Below are 21566 nucleotides of genomic sequence, written 5' to 3'. Positions count from 1 at the left end.
CATAAGTCCACATGTTAAACTGAGGATGGGATAAATACACTGTAGTGTAATATCCAATTCTGGAATATTACTCAGAAATAAAAATGAGTGAGCTATTTATACATGCAGCAACATGAATGAATCAGAAATGCATTGTAGTAATGAAAAAAGCTACATATCGCATGATTGCATTTATATGATATTTTGGAAAATGTAAAGTGACAGAGAGGGAGAACAGACCAGTAGTTGCCATAGGTTAGAGAAAAGAGGGAGGGTTTGATCACAAAGGGGCAGCATGAGGAAACATTTACAGGGAAGTTTTTGGTTTCCTGGTTGGGTTGAACGTTACATGACTCTGTGTGTTTGTTAAAATCCATAAACCACCTACCAAAAAGAATAAATTAAAAATACATTAAAAATAAAAAGCATACCTGGCTGTTAATTGGACTTATTTTGATGACTTTTTGCAATATATGCAAATATCAAATCTTCTGTTGTATATCTGATACTAACAATGTTATATGTCGTGTATCTCAATTAAAGGAAATAGAAAGCATAAGGACAGAGTTTGGAGAGTACAGAAAGCCAGATGCTCAAGGAGGATCACAGATGCAGTGAGACAGAGACTGCTATAAAGGATGGAACTGTAAGGAAAGAGAGTAGTGTAAGAAATACCTTTTTATAAATCTTGTTGGTGCTGTGAAATATGTTTTCTGCTTCTCTATTAAAAGAAAAGTTCAATTGGGATGTATGCTATTCATCAGTGCCTTTGGAATTACATTTTTGTTTGATTGTTTTTGGAATTAAACAATTTTGAGTCTGGCCTTAAGAGCAAGTTTATTATTGGTTATAAAGTAATCAGGGGCCTAAATGAGTTGAGGCACTTTTTCATGTCAGTTATTTTCAAATGTGACGCACAGCTTCACCCCTGGAATGTTGAGCTAGGATGAGCTTCCTACATACAAGAGCACAAGATATACCATCTATATATACACATTTTCAAAAATTACTTCCACGTGTATTTAGACCATCAAGAAAAGAACCAAAATCCAACATATAAGCCAGGCAATTTCTTGGCTTAAAAGAATCTGCAGAGTGAACCTCAATAATTATAAATGTAAGGATTTATAATGTTTGAAAGTGTCTAACACTTTAGTGCGATTTTAAAACCTTTGAAAGAAAAGTTACATAATGTAAAATTATAATTTAGTAGAACAAAATTTTTAAATTTTATGTTTAAATTCATGAATACCAAGAATTAAAATGTGGTCGTGTAGGAGAGGGGCTGTGGGAGAAGAGAAGCAGCAGCAGGCAAACACTTTCACTCTTGACTTGGGCAACCTTAGAAATAATGGGTAGGCAATTTCTGTTCTGCTAAAATATATTCTCCCTTCTTCCTTACTAAGGAAAACCCAGTTTTGTTCAGACTGACAAAGTACCCAGATAAAAATCCTCTTTCCTAGCCTCCTTGCAGAGAGAAGCAGCATGTGACAGAGTTCTAGGCAGTGAAACAGAACGGGGAGTTGACTGAGGTTCTGGGCGAGTTTCACTACACAGATCTAGACAATGCCTCTTTCTTCCTGTGTGCTCCTTCTCTGTTTTCTCTTCCTCCTCCTTCTTTCCTTGCTCCTTCCCCCATTTTTCTTTCCATTTGGAATGTGGTTGGGAGGTCAAAGATATAACCATCCTTTGGGACACTGATAGCTTTGTGGGATGAAAGTTTATGCTTAGGATGACGAAACAGAGAGAGAGGAGGAGCCTGAAATAGGGGGACCCTGGGGAGCAGCTGCACAAGTTCTCAGCGTTCTGACTTTCTGTTTCATGAGAACAGTGAGTCCCAGTCTGGATGATTTTGCATTTCAGTAACTAACTCAATCCCTAATGAACAATGTTTTTGAATGCATAAATCTAACCAATATGAGAGTCTTAAGTAAAATATATATTTACCCACTACCAAAGAAGATAAAGGCAGAAAAATGTTTTCTGAATAGCAAAAAAACAGAAATCATCTTCAGAGAACCTAAAAATAAAAGTGATAAAATGATAAAAAATAAGTCCACATAGATCATGTATGACAACAGAGAACAAAGATTAAAGTAAAATAAAACTCACTATAATCTGTTTATAAGAGTTGTTTCTCAGTTAAGAATGAACAGAAAAGTTAAAATCTTTTTCAAATATCAGGGACACAACAGCAAAGCATATGTGGCAGAATTAACACCAGACAGACAGAAATTGAGGCACAAACATTAAGACAGAGTTCCTTAGTTTTGATAAAATACACATTAATTATGAAAATGTTCTTTTAAGAGACATTTATCTAAACTAAACACATTAATTAAAATTTATTAGAAGGAAAAAGATGAATTGATTGAAAAGTCTTGTGAAGGTCTTTAACATAATCTTCAAAGATCTTGGAGATAAAAAACAAATAATGGCATAGAAAATTTCAATATATACTTGAGATTGAAATAATGATTTATATTATGCTAAGAATGTATGTTCTTTTTGAGGGTTGAGTGCATTTTCAAAACTCAAAAATTTTAAGATCTTAGGTTATATATTATATATTTATATATATATATACATATATATGTATATATCTTAGGTTACCACTGACTTTTATACAGTGGGAAAGCACAAAACTTGAGTTGTGTGGCACTGCAAACCATATTTTGATGATCTGGGAAATGTTCCTAATATTATGGAAACACAATGGTGTGAAAAATGTACAGTTCAAAATTATGTATCTTATGCAAATTTTTTTAATGTGAAGAAGAAATAGTACAATTTTCACAGTGGCTACCTTTTGTGAAATTCGAGGAAATATAACTTCTGTACTTCTGAGCTTTATGAATTTTCTACCAGTGAGTAGGTACTATATTTAGAATACATGAAAAACAGTCATCCGTCATAACAACAGAAAACCAAACTGAATGTACAGCAAGAACTAATCTCTTCAGCATGTGTCTGTGTATAAATTTATGGACACGAAAGTTTGAAAGAAATATGCTGAAGTATTAGCAGTGGTTATCTCAGAGCTATGGGATTTATATGTTTCAACATTTTCCAAATTTTCTGCAATGAATATCCATTATTCCTCTAATTGGGGGAAAAAAATAAAAATTAAGCAGTCATTGGAAGCCCCCTTCTCAGAATGGCATAGAGGTTCATGCTTCAGAGCACACTGTCTTTCCAAATATATGGCAATTTAAGCTTAAACATTCTTTAAAGGAGCATAGAAAAAAATAGCTGGGGTTAAAAAACAATAGCGATTTAATGTGCTGAGTGGAGTTGACCTATAGCTCTATAAGCCAGAAGAGGGGATCCATGGCTGAGAGTTTAAATTTGGTGGGAACTAACATCTAAATGTGTTCCCTATGAGACTAGCCCGAACAACAACAATGATAAGGCAAGCCATGTAAACCACATTCATTGATTAGAGCCTATGGCACCACCCACTCCCCAGGCCCCGAGAGAGGCATCTGGACACATGGCACCTGATCAGCCTAGGATCTATGAGGACCTACTGCCTAGACCTGTAGTAATGGGAGCAAGGATGGACGAGGGCAAAATGACTACCACATGTCCAAGGAATAAGCTGGGTGGTCAGCTGGACTGGAGGTTGGATCTGGGATAGCCCTGGTATCACCTTGGATTAGGAGCCCAGAAATATCATCTTTAGAACTAGCTCAATGGTGACAGGTGTGCTGAGAAGGAGGCAGGGAGAATCAAAAGTTCCAGACAGAAGTGGAAGGGTGGTCAATAAGTGAGGAGGAGAAAGAAAGAGATATAGGGAGAAAAAAGAAAGATTGAGAGAGAAGGGGGAGAGAGAATAACAGATAACTTCTCACTCAAAATTCCTAAATACCTGCTGCTGCTGCTGCTGCTGCTAAGTTGCTTCAGTCGTGTCCGACTCTGTGCGACCCCAGAGACGGCAGCCCACTAGGCTCCCCTGTCCCTGGGATTCTCCAGGCAAGAACACTGGAGTGGGTTGCCATTTCCTTCTCCAATGCATGAAAATGAAAGTGAAGTCGCTCGGTCATGTCCGACCCTCAGCGACCCCATGGACTGCAGCCTTCCAGGCTCCTCCGTCCATGGGATTTTCCAGGCAAGAGTACTGGAGTGGGGTGCCATTGCCTTCTAGAAAGACCCAATAAACTCATCAGTCAAGGCATGAGTTCATTCCATATGAATTGTTGTAGTGGATGTCGAGGGAAGTCCAGTAAGCAGCTCAGCATTAGTCCTGTTCATCATTCACTAGAACTCCTCTAGGGAGTGGTCAGTGCCTGTTAAAGGGCTTCCCAGGTGACACTTCCCAGGTGGGTAAACATCCCACCTGCCAATTCAGGAGACGCAGGAGACCCAGTTTCCATCCAAGGGTTGGGAAGATCCCCTGGAGAAGGGAATAGCTCCTCACTTCAGTATTCTTGCCTGGACAATTCCATGGACAGAGGAGTGTGGTGGGCTCCATGGGGTCACAAAGAGTTGATGGACCCAACGTAGTTATTCTAGTTTTCTAACGGCTGTTCTTGTGAAGTGCTTGTTACAAAAAAGGTTAATTTAACATGGTTCTATATCAGTTCAGTCCAGTCACTCAGTCGTGTCCGACTCTGTGAACCCATGAACTACAGCATGCCAGGCCTCCCTATCCATCACCAACTCCTAGAGTTTACCCAAACTCATGTTCATTGAGTCAGTGATGCCCTCTAAGCATCTCATCCTCTGTCATCCCCTTCTCCTCCTGCCTCAATCTTTCCCAACATCAGGGTCTTTTCAAATGAGTCAGCTCTTCGCATCAGGTGGCCAAAGTACTGGAGTTTCAGCTTCAACATCAATCCTTCCAATGAACACCCAGGACTGATCTCCTTAAGGATGGACTGGTTGGATCTCCTTTCAGACCAAGGGACTCTCAAGAGTCTTCTCCAACACCACAGTTCAAAAGCATCAATTCTTCTGTGCTCAGCTTTCTTTATAGTCAAACTCTCACATCCATAAACGATTACTGGAAAAACCATAGCCTTGACTAGATGGACCTTTGTTGGGAAATTAATGTCTCTGCTTTTTAATATACTCTGTAGGTTGGTCATAGTTTTCCTTCCAAGGAGCAAGTGTCTTTTTATTTCATGGCTGCAGTCACCATCTGCAGTGATTTTGGAGCCCCCCAAAATAAAGTCTGCCACTGTTTCCACTGTTTCTCCATCTATTTGCCGTGAAGTGATGGGACTGGATGCCATGATCTTCGTTTTCTGAATGTTGAGCTTTAAGCCAACTTTTTCACTCTCCTCTTTCATTTTCATCATGAAGCTCTTTAGTTCTTCAATTTCCTCCTTTGGGTGGTGTCATCTGCATATCTGAGGTTATTGATATTTCTCCCAGCAATCTTGATTCTAGCTTGTGCTTCATCAAGCACAGCATTTCTCATGATGTACTCTACATATAAGTTAAATAAGCAGGGTGACAATATACAGCCTTGATGTACATCTTTTCCTATTTGGAACCAGTCTGTTATTCCATGTCCAGTTCTAACTGTTGCTTCCTGACCTGCATACAGATTTCTCAAGAGGCAGGTCATGTGGTCTGGTATTCCCATCTCTCTCTTTTTAAAAAATTTTTATTTTTACTTTATTTTGCTTTACAATACTGTGTTGGTTTTGCCATACATTGACATGAATCTGCCACGGGTGTACATGAGATCCAAATCCTGAGCCCTCCTCCCACCTCCCACCCCATATCATCTCTCTGGATCTTCCCCGTGCACCAGCCCCAAGCATCCTGTATCCTGTATCAAACATAGACTGGCAATTCGTTTCTACATGTTTCTTACATGTTTCAATGCCATTCTCCCAAGTCATCACACTTTCTCCCTCTCCCACAGAGTCCAAAAGTCCGTTCTATACATCTGTGTCTCTTTTGCTGTCTCGCATAGAGGGTTATCATTACCATCTTTCTAAATTCCATATATATGTGTCAGTATACTGTATTGGTGTTTTTCTTTCTGGCTTACTTCACTCTGTATAATCGGCTCCAGTTTCATCCATCTCATCAGAACTGATTCAAATGAATTCTTTTTAATGGCTGAGTAATACTCCATTGTGTATATGTACCACAGCTTTCTTATCCATTCATCTGCTGATGGACATCTAGGTTGTTTCCATGTCCTGGCTATTATAAACAATGCTGCAATGAACATTGGGGTACATGTGTCTCTTTCGATTCTGGTTTCCTCAGTGTGTATGCCCAGCAGTGGGATTGCTGGGTCCTAAGGCAGTTCTATTTCCAGTTTTTAAAGGAATCTCCACACTGGCCTCCAAAGTGGCTGTACTAGTTTGCATTCCCACCAACAGTGTAAGAGGGTTCCCTTTTCTCCACACCCTCTCCAGCATTTATTGCTTGTAGACTTTTGGATCACAGCCATTCTGACTGGTGTGAAATGGTACCTCATTGTGGTTTTGATTTGCATTTCTCTGATAACGAGTGATGTTGAGCATCTTTTCATGTGTTTGTTAGCCATCCATATGTCTTCTTTGAAGAAATGTCTATTTAGTTCTTCATCTTCTTTAGTTCTATTCCCATCTCTTGAAGAGTTTTCTACAGTTTCTTGTGTTCCACACAGTCAAAGACTTTGGCATTGTCAATAAAGCGGAAATAGATATTTTTCTGGAACTCTCTTGCTTTTTTGATGATCCAGCAGATGTTGGCAATTTGATCTCTGGTTCCTCTGCCTTTTCTAAAACCAGCTTGAACATCTGGAAGTTCACGGTTCACATATTGCTGAAGCCTGGCTTGGAGATATTTGAGCATTACTTTGCTAGTGTGTGAGATGAGTGCAATTGTGCAATTTGAGCATTCTTTGGCATTGCCTTTCTTTGGGATTGGGATGAAAACAGGCATTTTCCAGGCCTGTGGCCACTGCTGAGATTTCCAGATTTGCTGGCATATTGAGTGCAGCACTTTCACAGCATCATCTTTTAAAATTTGAAACAGCTCAACTGTAATTCCATCACCTCCACTAGCTTTGCGTAGTGATGATTTCTAAGGCCCACTTGACTTCACATTCCAGGATGTCTGGCTCTAGGTGAGTGATCACACCATCGTGATTATCTGAGTCGTGAAGCTCTTTTTTGTACAGTTCTTCTGTGTATTCTTGCCACCTCTTCTGAATATCTTCTGCTTCTGTTAGATCCATACCATTTTTGTCCTTTATTGAGCCCATCTTTGCATGAAATGTTCCCTTGGTATCTCTAATTTTCTTGAAGAGATCTCTAGTCTTTTCCATTCTATTGTTCTCCTCTAGAACATAATTCCACCAAGTCATGCCCTTGTGGGATGGTCTGTGCACTTCCTTCCAGCTGCTCCTCCCTTCCAGAGGCTCACTTGACTTCCTCTTCACCTCCATCTGCCTGCAGCCCAGGCTTGGTGATCACCAATTCTGTTTGCTGTCTCCCAGATCTTGCCACTTGTGCCCTTGAACTCACGCTTTCAGTTAGACTCCCTTCTTTCAGGAGCACATACCCCAGGGACTGTTTGGGAAGAGCATTAGGGATAACCTCTGAGCTGTCTTCCAAAGCCTTGTCCATAACAGTGGTCCCTTGACTTTCTCATATGTGGAGATGGCTCCCACCTCCCCAGAGACCCTTCTCAGCAGTTTATCAGGATGGCTTTTGACTCTCTTTTAAAAGAGCCTTAATTTAGGCATAAGAGAGCCTGACTGTAAGCTGCAGGGTATCCCCCCAACAAAGGTAGGAAATAGAATAGAATCCCCAGGAAAATAAGTTACTCCTCTCTCACTGCCTGACTCCATTTCCCAGGGTTCAGATGGTCGCTGTCTGGACCACTAATGAATCACACAGGAGAGGGTATGTAGCCATTTCCCTCTTCAGTAAAAACAGAGCAAGAAAGAAAGGTTCTGACCTGCAGCAAAGAGAATTTTAGGTAGACTGTCAGTAACAATTTTCTACTGTCAAAGATTGCTAATCATTAGAATGCCTGTGAGAGATACGTTTCTAAGTGAATAGATCCACCAACAACTGATTCTCCTGTGCCCATCCTCTAGGGGCTGGGGATTCAGAGACATCTAAGAAACAATCTCTGTGGGCTTATTACGGTTGGATGATGGTTCTTCTACAGGAAGGTTTCTCAGCCTCCTCACCATTAACATGTGGGACCAGATACATTTTTGTGCCAGGAGGTTGTTTTGATATTTTGAGATATGAAGCAGCATCCTTGGTCTGTACCTACTAGAAGCCAGTAAAAACCCCTCCCCCAAGTAGTGACCACCCAAAATGTCTCCAGACATTGCTAAATGTCCTCTGTAGAGTGGGCATGGGATTGAGGACACAATTGCCCATATTTGAGAATTGCTAGTCGAAGAATATATTAAAAGCCACCAATCCTGATTTTTCTTTCATGGGACATGTATTTTGGGGAAAGAGAATTCTCTTCATAAATGCTTGTATCTTGAACTGACCAACTAAATGGGTAAATGGAGAAAGAGGGGAGGCAGTAACCTGTTGGAACCCCAGAGTTATAACCCTGGCAGGCAGACTTTAGTCTGCCCCTAAAATAAGATAATGGAACAAGGGCTACAATCACTCATGGAGGATAGGGAAGGCGCCTGTAGTGATCAATCGCATCCAATGTAGCATTAAGGACCAAGAAGGCAAGCCGTGAAAACAAGTCCTCACTGGCATCAAATAAAAGGTTTTAAACCACATGGAGCAAATCATTCTCTGCACTGTGCCAGGAAGGAATCTGGAAGGGACACAATTATGGAGATTATGACTAGAGAGATGATTAGAGACTTGGGGAATTCTTTTTTCAAGGACTTGCTAAGGAAATGGGACTGTAATTAGAAAGGGAAGCAGAATGAAGGCTTTCTCCCCCCTCTCTCTTTTAGGTGAACTAAAAAGCTTCTGTAAATACATAACAAGAACCTATGAAACTTCCAAATCAGTGGGAAAATGTTCTGACTTCAAAAGTCACTGATGAATACATCCTCAAGCGAAGTATACTGCATGTGAAAATCAGTCTCTTGGTTACCTGTCATGTCCGAGCCTTCAGGAGTTTTAGGTGTTTCCTGAAATGGCAGCTGACAAGTGATTGAAATAAAAATTCTGAATAAAATTAGGGCAGCCCATTAGCCCAAACAGGGGGAAACATGGTAAAAGATTTAAAGGATTTGTGAGTTGTGATAGTTTGTCACTGATATTCTTACTTTGAAAAAAATGTAGAAAGTAATTTGTGCCCTTTTTGGGGGGGCGGGGGGAGTGGGGTGGCTGGTGGATAAGAACCCAAGCTAAGATATGAGGTTTTTCTCTTTTGGCAAATTTCAAAGATATGAAAGCAGAATTTTTGGCACTCAAGAATTGAGAGGCAAATGACATCATATGGCTTAAGGGAAATAGAGAGCTAAAAAAGTACATTTGGAGACTTTCAGAAGCTGGCTGCCACTGAAATAATTTTGAATTTTTTTCCAGTAAATTTAGTTGTCACAAAAGGTGCTAGATTGACAGCCCCGCAGAGGAAATCATGCAAGTCTGGGGGATGCAATGTCAGCTCCTGGCTGAGAGCACGATGGCCAGGATCTCTGCATGTCCCTCATCAGAGCTGGCCTTCCAGGGGCAACTCCCCGCCTTGGTGACACACTGTGGGGAGCTAAATGATACACCTGCAGTCCCGCTGTCTTGTGGAGAGGAAGTAAAGCAAGTTCTCACCAGCCAGACTCAGTTTCTGGAGCCTTGTGGCATCCTGGAGTGTTACTGGGGTGAATTGGAGTATAGTCACCTGGGGATCAGGGTGGGTCCTCTCTGGAAGCTTCTATGTTAGCATTGCATTCCCTAAAGAGTTCATGGAAATGGTATCATCTTCAAACCATGGCAGATGAATTCAAACACGGAACACAAAGATGGTGAGAAAGGATGAGTGGGCATAGTATTGCCCCATAAAAACACTATGGACTCCTTTCCCCATCCCTCAGTGCAAGAGGGAAAAGCGATGGTAAATGGAGATCATCCATGGTCAAAAGCTGAAGTGGCACAAGGATGGAGAGCTGAGCCAAGAGGAATTTTTCTGTCCTCCCTTTTCTCCGCAAGTCTGTTAATTCTCAACAACCGACTGACAGCGTGTGGCTTTGCAGAGAGATGGCAAATGAAAAGTCATGTAAAAAACATCCTTAAATGAGAAAAAAAGGATGACAATGGGGTAAAAATAACGTGGAAGGGATAGAAAGTGCACTCTTAGAAATGGGAAAACTCTGAAGGCACCACACAAAAAATCAGGATGAGTAACATATAGTGATTTTCTGTAACATCCGGCCTGCGTTCTGTTGTTGTATTCAGTCCTCCAAGTTGAGCTCTGGACTGCTTGAAAAATTCACCTTGGTGTTGATCCTTAAGTTGGAAATACAGAACTGGGCCATGGGCTATGCTCATCTATGTGTATGTGTGTGTTAGTCGCTCAGATGTGTCTGACTCTTTGTGACCCCATAGATTGTAGCCTCCCAGTCTCCTCTGTCCATGGAGTTTTCCAGGCAAGAGTACTGGAGTAGGTTGCCATTCCCTTCTCCAGAGAGTCTTCCTCACCCAGGGATAGAACCCAGATCTCTTGCACTGCAGGCAGATTCTTTACCATCCGAGTCACTAAGGAAGAACAGCTCAGCTATATATTAATACATAATCAATGTCCTACTTGTTTTCAAGTCTTGACTCAAAATATTTGATTTCCTTCCCTTATTGTCTGCCATGGTGCTGGATTGTCCACAGCCATGACCAGATAGGACCTGTGTCAAGCTTTCCCCTCTGTAACCAGTTTAGGGATGTTGCCTTCTGATTGCAGGCCCCTCCTTGTACTTCCTCTCCAGGTTCCACCTCCCACCTTGCTTGTTCCAGGATTTCACCAAAGTGAAGAAGAGAAAAGTTCTGAGCAGTGGAAACTGAGTACTCCCTCCCTGCTTCTCTTCCTTGCTGCCCTGAAACCATGGGGATGAATGCTGTCTACTACTTGCCCTCTGATTTACCAGCCTGGGTTTTGTTTTGTTTTTTTCTCTTCCTTCCTTTCCCTTTTGTTGCAGGCTAACCGAGAGGAGCTACCCCATGTCCGAGGTCAGGGGCGGTGGCCAAGGGTGTCAGGCTGCAACGGCGCAGGAGTGGCCAAGAGGAGGTATCCCACATCTGAGGCCAGGGGCAGCAGCTGGGAGGAGCTACGCCATGCCCGAGGCCAGGGGCGGCGGCCGAGAGGAGCAACCCCGCGTCCAAGGAGCAATGGCTGTGCGGAAGGAGGAGGGCGGAGAAGAGCTACTCCACGTTCAAGGTCAGGAGGGGCGGCTGTGAGGAGATACCCCTCGTCCAAGTTAAGGAGCAGCAGCTGCGCTTTGCTGGAGCAGACGTGAAGAGCTACCACACATCCAAGATAAGAGAAACCCAAGTAAGACGGTAGGTGTTGCCAGAGGGCATCAGAGGGCAGACACACTGAAACCGTAATCACAGAAAACTCGTCAATCTAATCACTCTAGGACCACAGCCTTGTCTAACTCAGTGAAACCAAGCCGTACCACGTGCGGCCACCCAGGACTGGTGGGTCATGGTGGAGAGGTCTGACAGAATGTGGTCCACTGGAGGAATGGCAAGCCACTTCAGTATTCTTGCCTTGAGAACCCCATGAACAGTATGGAAAGGCAAAATGATAGGATACTGAAAGAGGGACTCCCCAGGTGGGTAGGTACCCCATATGCTACTGGAGATCAGTGGAGAAATAACTCCAGAAAGAATGAAGAGGTACAGCCAAAGCAAAAACAATACCCAGCTGTGGATGTGACTGGTGAAAGAATCGAGGTCTGATGCTGTAAAGAGCAATATTGCATAGGAACCTGGAATGTTAGGTCCATAAATCAAGGCAAATTGGAAGTGGTCAAACAGGAGATGGCAAGAGTAAAGGTCAACATTCTAGGAATCAGTGAACTAAAATGGACTGGAATGGGTGAATTTAACTCAGATGACTATTATATCTACTACTACTGTGGGCAGGAATCCCTTAGGAGAAATGGAGTAGCCATCATGGTCAGCAGAAGAGTGCAAAATGCAGTACTGGGATGCAGTCTCAAAGATGACAGAATGATCTCTGTTTATTTCCAAGGCAAACCATTCAATGTCACAGTAATCCAAACCTATGCCCCAACAAGTAATGCTGAAGAAGCTGAAGTTGAACTGTTCTATGAAGACCTACAAGACCTTTTAGAACCAACACCTGAAAAAGATGTCCTTTTCATTATAGGGGACTGGAATGCAAAAGTAGGAAGTCAAGAAACACCTGGAGTAACAGGCAAATTTGGCCTTGGAGTATGGAATGAAGCAGGGCAAAGGCTAATAGTGTTTTGCCAAGAGAACACACTAGTCATAGCAAACACCCTCTTGCAACAACACAAGAAAAGACTCTACACATGGACTTCACCAGATGGTCAAAACCAAAATCAGATTGATTTTATTCTTTGCAGCCAAAGATGGAGAAGCTCTATACAGTCAACAAAAATAAGACCGGGAGCTGACTGTGGCTCAGATCATGAACTCCTTATTGCCAAATTCAGGCTGAAATTGGAGAAAGTAGGGAAAACCAATGTACCATTCAGGTACAACCTAAATCAAATCCCTTATGATTATACAATGGAAGTGAGAAATAGATTTAAGGGACTAGATCTGATAGACAGAATATCTGATGAACTATGGACGGAGGTTCCTGCCATTGTACAGGAGACAGGGATCAAGACCATCCTTGTGGAAAAGAAATGCAAAAAAGCCAAATGGCTGTCTGGGGAGGCCTTACAAATAGCTGTGAAAAGAAGAGAAGCAAAAAGCAAAGGAGAAAAGGAAAGATATAAACATCTGAATGCAGAGTTCCAAAGAATAGCAAGAAGAGATAAGAAAGCCTTCTTCAGCGATCAATGCAAAGAAATAGAGGAAAACAACAGAATGGGAAAGACTAGAGATCTCTTCAAGAAAATTAGAGATACCAAGGGAACATTTCATGCAAAGATGGGCTCATTATAGGACAGAAATGGTCTGGACCTAACAGAAGCAGAAGATATTCAGAAGAGGTGGCAAGAATGCACAGAAGAACTGTACAGAAAAGAATTTTATGGCCCAGATAATCACGATGGTGTGATCACTCACCTAGAGCCAGACACCCTGGAATGTGAAGTCAAGTGGGCCTTAGAAAGCATCCCTATGAACAAAGCTAACGGAGGTGATGGAATTTCAGTTGAGCTATTTCAAATCCTAAAAGATGATGCTGTGAAAGCGCTGCACTCAATATGACAGCAAAATTGGAAAACTCAGCAGTGGCCACAGGCCTGGAAAAGTCAGTTTTCATTCCAATCCCAAAGAAAGGCAATGCCAAAGAATGCTCAAACTTCCGCAAATTGCACTCATCTCACATACTAGTAAAGTAATGTTCAAAATTCTCCAAGCCAGGCTTCAGCAATACGTGACCGTGAACTTCCAGATGTTCAAGCTGGTTTTAGAAGAGGCAGAAGAACCAGAGATCAAATGGCCAACATCTGCTGGATCATGGAAAAAGCAAGAGAGTTCCAGAAAAACATCTATTTCTGCTTTCTTGACTATGCCAAAGCCTTTGACTGTGTGGATCACAAAAAGCTGTGGAAAATTCTGAAAGAGATGGGCATACCAGACCACCTGACCTGCCTCTTGAGAAATCTGTATGCAGATCAGGAAGCAACAGTTAGAACTGGACATGGAACAATGGACTGGTTCCAAATAGGAAAAGAGTGCGTCAAGGCTGTATATTGTCACCCTGCTTATTTAACTTCTCTGCAGAGTACATCATGAGAAATGCTGGACTCGAAGAAGGCACAAGCTAGAGTCAAGATTGCTGGGAGAAATATCAATAACCTCAGATATGCAGATGACACCACCCTTATGGCAGAAAGTGAAGAGGAACTAAAATGCCTCTTGATGAAAGTGAAAGAGGAGAGTGGAAAAGTTGGCTTAAAGCTCAACATTCAGAAAACGAAGATCATGGCATCTGGCCCCATCACTTCATGGGAAATAGATGGGGAAACAGTGGAGGCATTGTCAGACTTTATTTTGGGGGGCTCCAAAATCACTGCAGATGGTGATTACAGCTATGAAATTAAAATGCACTTACTCCTTGGAAGGAAAGTTATGAGCCACTTAGTTGGGATATTCACGAGCAGAGACATTACTTTGCCAACGAAGGTCCTTCTGTCTAGTCAAGGCTATGGTTTTTCCTGTGGTCATGTATGGATGTGAGAGTTGGACTGTGAAGAAAGCTGAGCACCAAAGAATTGATGCTTTTGAACTGTGGTGTTGGAAAAGACTCTTGAGATTCCCTTGGACTGCAAGGAGATCCAAAATGTTCAGTCTGAAGGAGATCAGCCCTGGGTGTTCTTTGGAAGGAATGTTGCTAAAGCTGAACCTCCAGTACTTTGGCCACCTCATGGGAAGAGTTGACTTATTGGAAAAGACTCTGATGCTGGGAGTGATTGGGGGCAGGATGAGAAGGGGACGACCGAGGATGAGATGGCTGGATGGCATCACTGACCCGATGGATGTGAGTTTGAGTGAACTCCGGGAGTTGGTGATGGACAGGGAGGCCTTGTGTGCTGCAATTCATGGGGTCGCAAAGATTTGGATACGACTGATCGACTGAACTGAACTGAACTGTGGCACTTGTGGACTTGATATTATCTCCTTTTCTTTCCCCAAAGTCTGCTATATCAGTTATTCCCCATCTTCAATTACTCTTTCTCTACACTGGCTTCTTCTGCCTCGGGCCACAAATATACCTAGATATCCTTCATCTTCAGAGAAAACGCATCCTATGAAAGCTTCTGTTTCTCCCTCAACTTTCAAAACTCCCTCTAAAAGGAATGCTTCCTTTTCTTAACGTACACTTGACACATCAACACAATTTGATTCTGCTGCCAGCCCTACCCCCACCCCACCCCTTTCCATGGAAACTGCTCTTGGAAAAGTCAACAGTGATCAGCTCCTAATAGTCAAATCCAGTCATCTGCTGCGGTCTTCCTTTTAACTGACCTCTCAGTAGCCTGGCATCGATATTTATTTTTCCTCTTGGAACCCTTTTCTTCTGATGTTCCTCCCACAATGGATGCTCATGCATGTAATCCCACTGGTGCCTTGTGAGTGTGTGAGTGTGTGTATGTAGGCACGTGTGCGCACATACATACGTGCATGCATGCACTAGTTGTGTCCTACTCTTTGTGACCACACGGACTGCAGCCCGCCAGGCTCCTCTGTCCATGGGATTGTCCAGGCAAGAATACTGGAGTAGGTTGCCATGTCCTCCTCCAGGGGATCTGCCCGACCCAGGGATCAAACCTATGTCTCTGCGTCTGCTGCATTGCTGGCATGTTCTTTACCACTGCACCACCCCCTGGCACCCTTCCTCCACCTAAATGTTGATTGACCCTCCCCCTCACCTGCTTTGCTTCTCAATCTACAAGTTCTGTCTGGGCAGTTTTATTTACTCTTTTGTTTTCAATAGTGTCTTTCCTGTGTGTGTGTGCACAGTCGCTCAGTCATGTCTGACTCTTTGTGACCCCATGGACTGTAATGCCCCAGGCTCCTCAGACCATGGAATTTTTCAGGCAGGAATACTGGAATGGATTGCCATTTTCTTCTCCAGGGAATCTTCTCAATCCTGGGATTGAACCTGAGTCTTTTAGAGTCTCCTGCATTGCCAGGCGAATTCTTTACCACTGTACCACCTGGGAAGTTTTCCCTGTGGGTTGACGTTAAAATCGTATCTCCAGCCCTGACCTCCTGCCTGAACTCCCCTCTCATATTTCCCGTTGCCTTGTGATATTTCACATTCAAGCTGTCAAAAACTGAGCTCATTATCCCCAGAATCTAGCGTGCTGCTTGGCATGAGGCAATCTTGCTGACGCAAACGAGGAGAGCTTGCAGGTTGACCACATCTGCATTCTCCTTTCCCCTGGAGAGCTCAAAATCAGGCAGAAACAAACTGGCAATTCCCATCCTGACTTATCTTCAGATTCTCCACAAGTTTTGTAATTCCAGAAAACAGTGAATTCCATCTCTTGTAGAAACAGATGTGTTGGCCTGCTTTGTGGTAGGACCAGAAGGCCTTGAGCAGCCTGACTTCTGGGCCGGTATAGAATTGCTAGAAGCTTCAGAATTATCTCTGTGTGTCTTAATCTATTCTTGTTACTTCCCTCCAAAGAGATAACAAGCACATCCTAGAAATTCTGGCTCTGGAATTCTGCAATGGATGTACTCTGCTGAGTCTCTGTTATGTGTCAAGGTTCAGCTCTGCTATTTTCCTAATACAACATTTATTAACCAAGTTATTTTAGTCTAGGTTCATTATCCTTTCTGGTAGCGACTGACAAGTCAGTCTTCACCCGAGATTTTGAGAGGCAGAGAGGGGCACTCTGTCAGCATGTGGTACTCCTGATCTCGGATCCCATCAGATGAGTGGTGGTTCTCCTGAATGCCTGTCCCATGAGACCCAGAAAGCAGAGCAGTAAATGTGTTTAAGGTGAAGCTCTGGGGGCTCACCTCAGTCTCCTTTAAAATACAAGATGTCTCCATCACAGTGGTCACATCTTTCAGTTCAGTTCAGTTCAGTCGCTCAGTCGTGTCCGACTCTTTGCGACCCCATGAATTGCAGCATGCCAGGCCTCCCTGTCCATCACCAACTCCCAGAGTTCACTCAGACTCATGTCCATCGAGTCGGTGATGCCATCCAGCTGTCTCATCCTCTGTTGTCCCCTTCTCCTCCTGCCCCCAATCCCTCCCAGCATCAGGGTCTTTTCCAATGGGTCAGCTCTTTGCATGAGGTGGCCACAGTATTGGAGTCACGTCTTCAGCTAGTGCCTATTTATAATAAAGCTTAGTGTTAGCGGTAGTTAGTTGGGGCCACTTGAAGCGTTCCAGAGGCTCTTTGTGGGTTAGTGTGTGTGTGTCCTCAGTCACTCAGTCGTGTCTGATTCTTTGTGGCCCCATAGACTGTAGCCTGCCGGGCTCCTCTGTCCCTGGGATTACCCAGGCAAGCATACTAGAGTGGGTTGCCATTTCCTACTCTAGGAGATCTTCCTGATCCGGGGATTGAACCTGTGTCTCCCACACTGTAGGCAGATTCTTTACCAACCGAGCCATAAGGGAAGCCCAAGAATACCGGAGTGGGTAGCCTATCCCTTCTCCAGTGGATCTCCCTGACCCAGGAATTGAACGTGGGTCTCAGTTCTGAATTCAATTCTGAATCTGAATTGCAGGCAGATTCTTTACCAACTGAGCTATCAGGGAAGCCAAAGGAGTCTTGAACCAGTATTTTAAAAAATCAAGATTAGGAGACACTCAGGACACTAGGACAAACACTACTGCACTATTTTTCCTTGGGGTCAGCAAAATCACCCCAAGATTTCTGGCAATAAACAGCTTAGAGAGCCTCAGGAGGACTCATTAGTTCCCTTGGGAACACTGTTCTGTGCTTGGATTTGTGCTGCATCGGATCTAATAATGATAAAGATACCCATGGATCAAGCACATCAGGCTGTCAAGGTTTTGCGTTAATATTAGAAGTGAGTGTTACCAATGGAAGGTTTACCTATGGATAGAGATGAATGTTGGAGTCCTTCTAAGAATACAAAGACCTTCCTGGCTTGATGGGAGGGCAATGCAGACAGGGATAAAATACATAATGATTGATTCCATAATTCCTTTCTGTCTTTAGTATTTTTATCTGAACCCACATTTGAAGGTGTGGTTAAGAGATCTATTGAAGATAGATGTCAGATGCTGCTCAGGGGTCGCTGAGCAGAGAGGTGGGGAGGGGGAAGGCCAGCTGTCCGTGCAGGAGGATGGCATGGCTCTGCTAACTCTTGGAGAGCACTTTCGGGGGGGGGGGGGGGCGGGGGCAGGTGGAACCTTGCTTAATCCTCTCATGGCGTTTCTCTCTCAGATCTTTTGAACTTGACGCTTTTATCTTACACTGACTCAGTCGATGCAGATGAGACGGTCCTGTGAGGCAGTCATGTCACCAAAGAGCCTTCTGTCCTCAGCTCTTATTGTCGTAATTGCATCTGCCCCATCAGGCATTGGAATTGACACAGCCTGATCAATAATGACGACTCTTAAGTGAGAAACCTTTCTTGGAGACGCTGCTGCAGCATTGCAGATTTACAGATATTTTCTCATTCAATTAAGAAGATGGAGACCATTCAATCCCTGCTGGCCTGAGGTCTGGACTTCCTGTAACAGACTTCTATCTGGCTAAATTTGGCTGCAGACTTCCTTCAGAAGAGAAATTTGGGGCCTTGGCCCCTGACTTGATGCCCAGTGCTTTAAATACTCAAAGGAACTGTGTGTGACGTGTAACAGAATGTCCTTGCAGTCTACCGGGAAGACGGTCTCCTCTTCCAAGCTCTCCTTCTGACAACTTTGGGAAAACGGTGTCCACGGATGAAGTCTCTTAACAGCTTGTATCTGCTCTTTGTGACCAAGGAGAGGGGATCACCCAAACTGTATTGTCCCATAGAGAAGCATAAAGGGTTCAATCTGAGTATGGGAAATAATTTGAATTTCTGAATTTGGTTATTTGATGTAAACTCTGTCAACCTACCATGGACAGAAGGGTTTCCAACTGTAGAAGATGCCTCGAACCTGAGGTGGAGACTATGGCAGGTAAAAGCAGCAGGAGTAATTAAGATACCCAGGGTTCAAAGGTAGTATTCATTTAAGCAATTACTTCTATTAAGATATAATACATATACAGTAAGGTGCTCAAATATTACTTGTATAGTCTGATGAATCCCCCCAACCCTACATACCCAAATCAAGTCATACAATACTGCCAGTATTCCAGACAATTCTATCTTATCTTCTAGTAAATACCCTCTAAAGCATATCATTACTTTGCATCTTTTTTCTCCATGCATTACTTTTGGCTGTTTTTGAATTCTTTTGCATTTTGCTTTTTATCTCAACATTGTGTTAGTGAGATTCACTGTAATGATGTTTGTAGCTTAAGTTTGTTCCTTTTTATTGCTACTTAGTATGCCACTGTATGAATGTACTGAAGTATATTTACCTATTCTACTGTTGATAGACATTTGAATAGTTTCCAGTTCTTGGCTCATGGAAATAACTGCTGAGAATATTCTTATACCATTGTATACATGGCCAAAATTTTCCCCAAATGGTTATAATAACTTATATTTCTACCATCAGAGGAGGAAAAATTCAAATGTTCTCCATTTTCATCAGTACTTAGTATTTTTAGTCTTTTATATTTTAGCCATCTTGACAAGTGTGTAAGTGATATCTCATTGCAGTTTTTAAAAAAATTATTTTGATGTGAATTGCTTTTTAAAAAGTCTTTGTTGAATTTGTTGCAGGATTGTTTCCATTTTATGTTTTGGTTTTTGGCCATGAGGCATGCGGAATTGTAGCTCCTCCACCAGGAATTGAACCTACGTCCTTGCATTGGAAGGTGAAGTTTTAACCACTGAACTGCCGAGGAAGTCTCATCATTGTGTTTTCAATATGCACTTTTCTAATGAATATACCACTTTGCATTGAGCATCACTTTATGTGCTTATTGGTCATGTGGATGCCCCATTTTTGAAGTATCTGTCCAAGTGTTTCTCTCATTTTGAAAAACTAGGTTGTGTGGTTTTTTCTTATGGGTTTATAGTAATTCTGTGGATAGTCTAAGAAAGAGTATTGTGTCAGGTATACGTATATGGCAAAACCTTCTCCTAGACTATTAGCTGCTTCAAAAGTGTTCTCTCTCCAGAACTTTCTCTCATTGATACTGATGGTTATGCATAATTCCAGCCTTCCAATACTGAAATCCAATGGAAACAAGGACTCCCCAGTGGGGGAGTGGACATTCTCACATTAGGGGTTATCCAGTGGGAAAGTGCACTTTCTGTGAAGCTGTCCCTAGCCCCCACACCTCATCTCCTTGCCTTGTGCCATGTCTGCTGGCACACACGTCACACTGTAGTGGGTGTCGTGTGAGTCTCTCGTTGGACCGTGAGCTCTGGGAGCCCCAGAATAGCTCTTTTTATCCATGCAGCCTCAACAACCTAGTCAAGGCCAGGCACAAAGTCTTCTTCGTTGTTACTCAAATGCCATGTTTGGAGCAAATAAATGAATGGGATGATTTTAAGCATGGAAGGGACATGACCAGATCTGCATTTTAAGTAGATAATTCTGGCAACAGTACAGAGAGAGAGGCTAGAGGTCTCAAATATTAAGTGGCAATTTAGATCACACTGGTTTAGACAGTAAAGTCAGAAAAAAATATGCTGAACAATAACAGAAAAGGTCTGCCTGTGTTTTTCTTCTACAGATGAGGGATGCACAATCAACCCCAAGGCAATGATGATGTCAAATTTTGTTAGAGAATTTACCAGCTCTGACTGTGATAGATGACAATACAAGACCAAAAAGAAAAAAAAAAAACTTTGTCACCAAGCTCCGATGCTAAATGCCAGTTGAATGGTACAGACAGTCTAAGCCAAGAGTTCAGAGGAGCTGGCGATTATGAGCCATGATAAGCAGGGTTTTACAGTCAAGTTTTCCCTTAATAGGGCTTCCCTTGTGGCTCAGCTGGTAAAGAATCCGCCTGCAGTGCAGGAGACCTGGGTTGCATCTCTGGGTTGGGAAGATCCCCTGGAGAAGGGAAAGGCTACCCACTCCAGTATTCTGGCCTGAAGAACTCCTTGGACTGTACAGTCTATGGGGTCACAAAGAGTCAGACACGACTGAGCGACTTTCACTTTCACTTTTCGCTTTTCCCCTTAATACTGTGATGTTAGCTGACATGTATTTATTATTATTATTATAATGATAGAAATCTGGGACTAGAGTGAGTTGAATGAGAAAATATAAAAGATGAAGCTTGCTGTTTCTCCGATCTCTCAGTCTAGGTATCAGCCCTGGGGAGGGAATGATGCAAGCTTGCAGAGCTGCAAGGATCAGTACCTTTGAGCTTGGAACAGCAAGCTGTTCACTGCAGACTGCAGGTTCTTGGGTGTGGATGACTCGCCCTCTCTGAGCAGTGGGCCCTTCCTCCGTGCTTCTGCTGGGATCAATGGTTCCAGCCACGAGGATGTGCTATGGGCCCCTGACAACCCTGACCTAGGCTTTCTGGGGTTTGACACATGGGGGACTGCATGGCTTGGAAATTCTTAGGTTATATTTCTAATTCAGAATTGCTAACATTCAGAAGACCCCACCAACTTTAATTAACCTTAAAAAAAGAGGTACATTTCTTTTTATTATTGCAGTAAAAGATACGTAACACACAAGTTATCATTTTAACCATTTTAAAGTGTGGAGTTTTGTGGTTCAAGTACATTCACACCATTGGCCAGTATCACCACCATCCATATCCAAAGCTTTGTCATCTTCCCAAACTGAAACTCTGTCCCCATGCAACAACCCCTTCTCTTTAACTCCTCCCCCCAGTGCCTGGCAACCACCCTTCTACTTCCTGTCTCTATGACTTTGATTACTCTTGTTGCCTCATATGAGGGCAGTCATTCAGTACTTGTCCTT

The 21566-nt window shown here is 42.8% G+C and overlaps 1 long non-coding RNA gene across 1 annotated transcript; it reads left to right on the top strand.

Annotated features, from left to right (window-relative positions):
- The first annotated feature begins 7838 nt into the window (after window positions 1-7838).
- LOC138445371 (uncharacterized) lies at window positions 7839-20468 on the top strand. Its single transcript, XR_011258826.1, has 3 exons — window positions 7839-11411; window positions 17959-18680; window positions 19394-20468. It is a non-coding gene; the product is annotated as an uncharacterized lncRNA (long non-coding RNA).
- The last annotated feature ends 1098 nt before the right edge of the window (window positions 20469-21566 follow it).

The sequence above is a fragment of the Ovis canadensis genome, chromosome 8, assembly GCF_042477335.2.
Source record: "Ovis canadensis isolate MfBH-ARS-UI-01 breed Bighorn chromosome 8, ARS-UI_OviCan_v2, whole genome shotgun sequence".
NCBI classification, from domain to species: domain Eukaryota; kingdom Metazoa; phylum Chordata; class Mammalia; order Artiodactyla; family Bovidae; genus Ovis; species Ovis canadensis.
The sequence above is the reverse complement of the archived record's forward strand: the minus strand, read 5'-3'. Positions and strand labels throughout refer to the sequence as shown.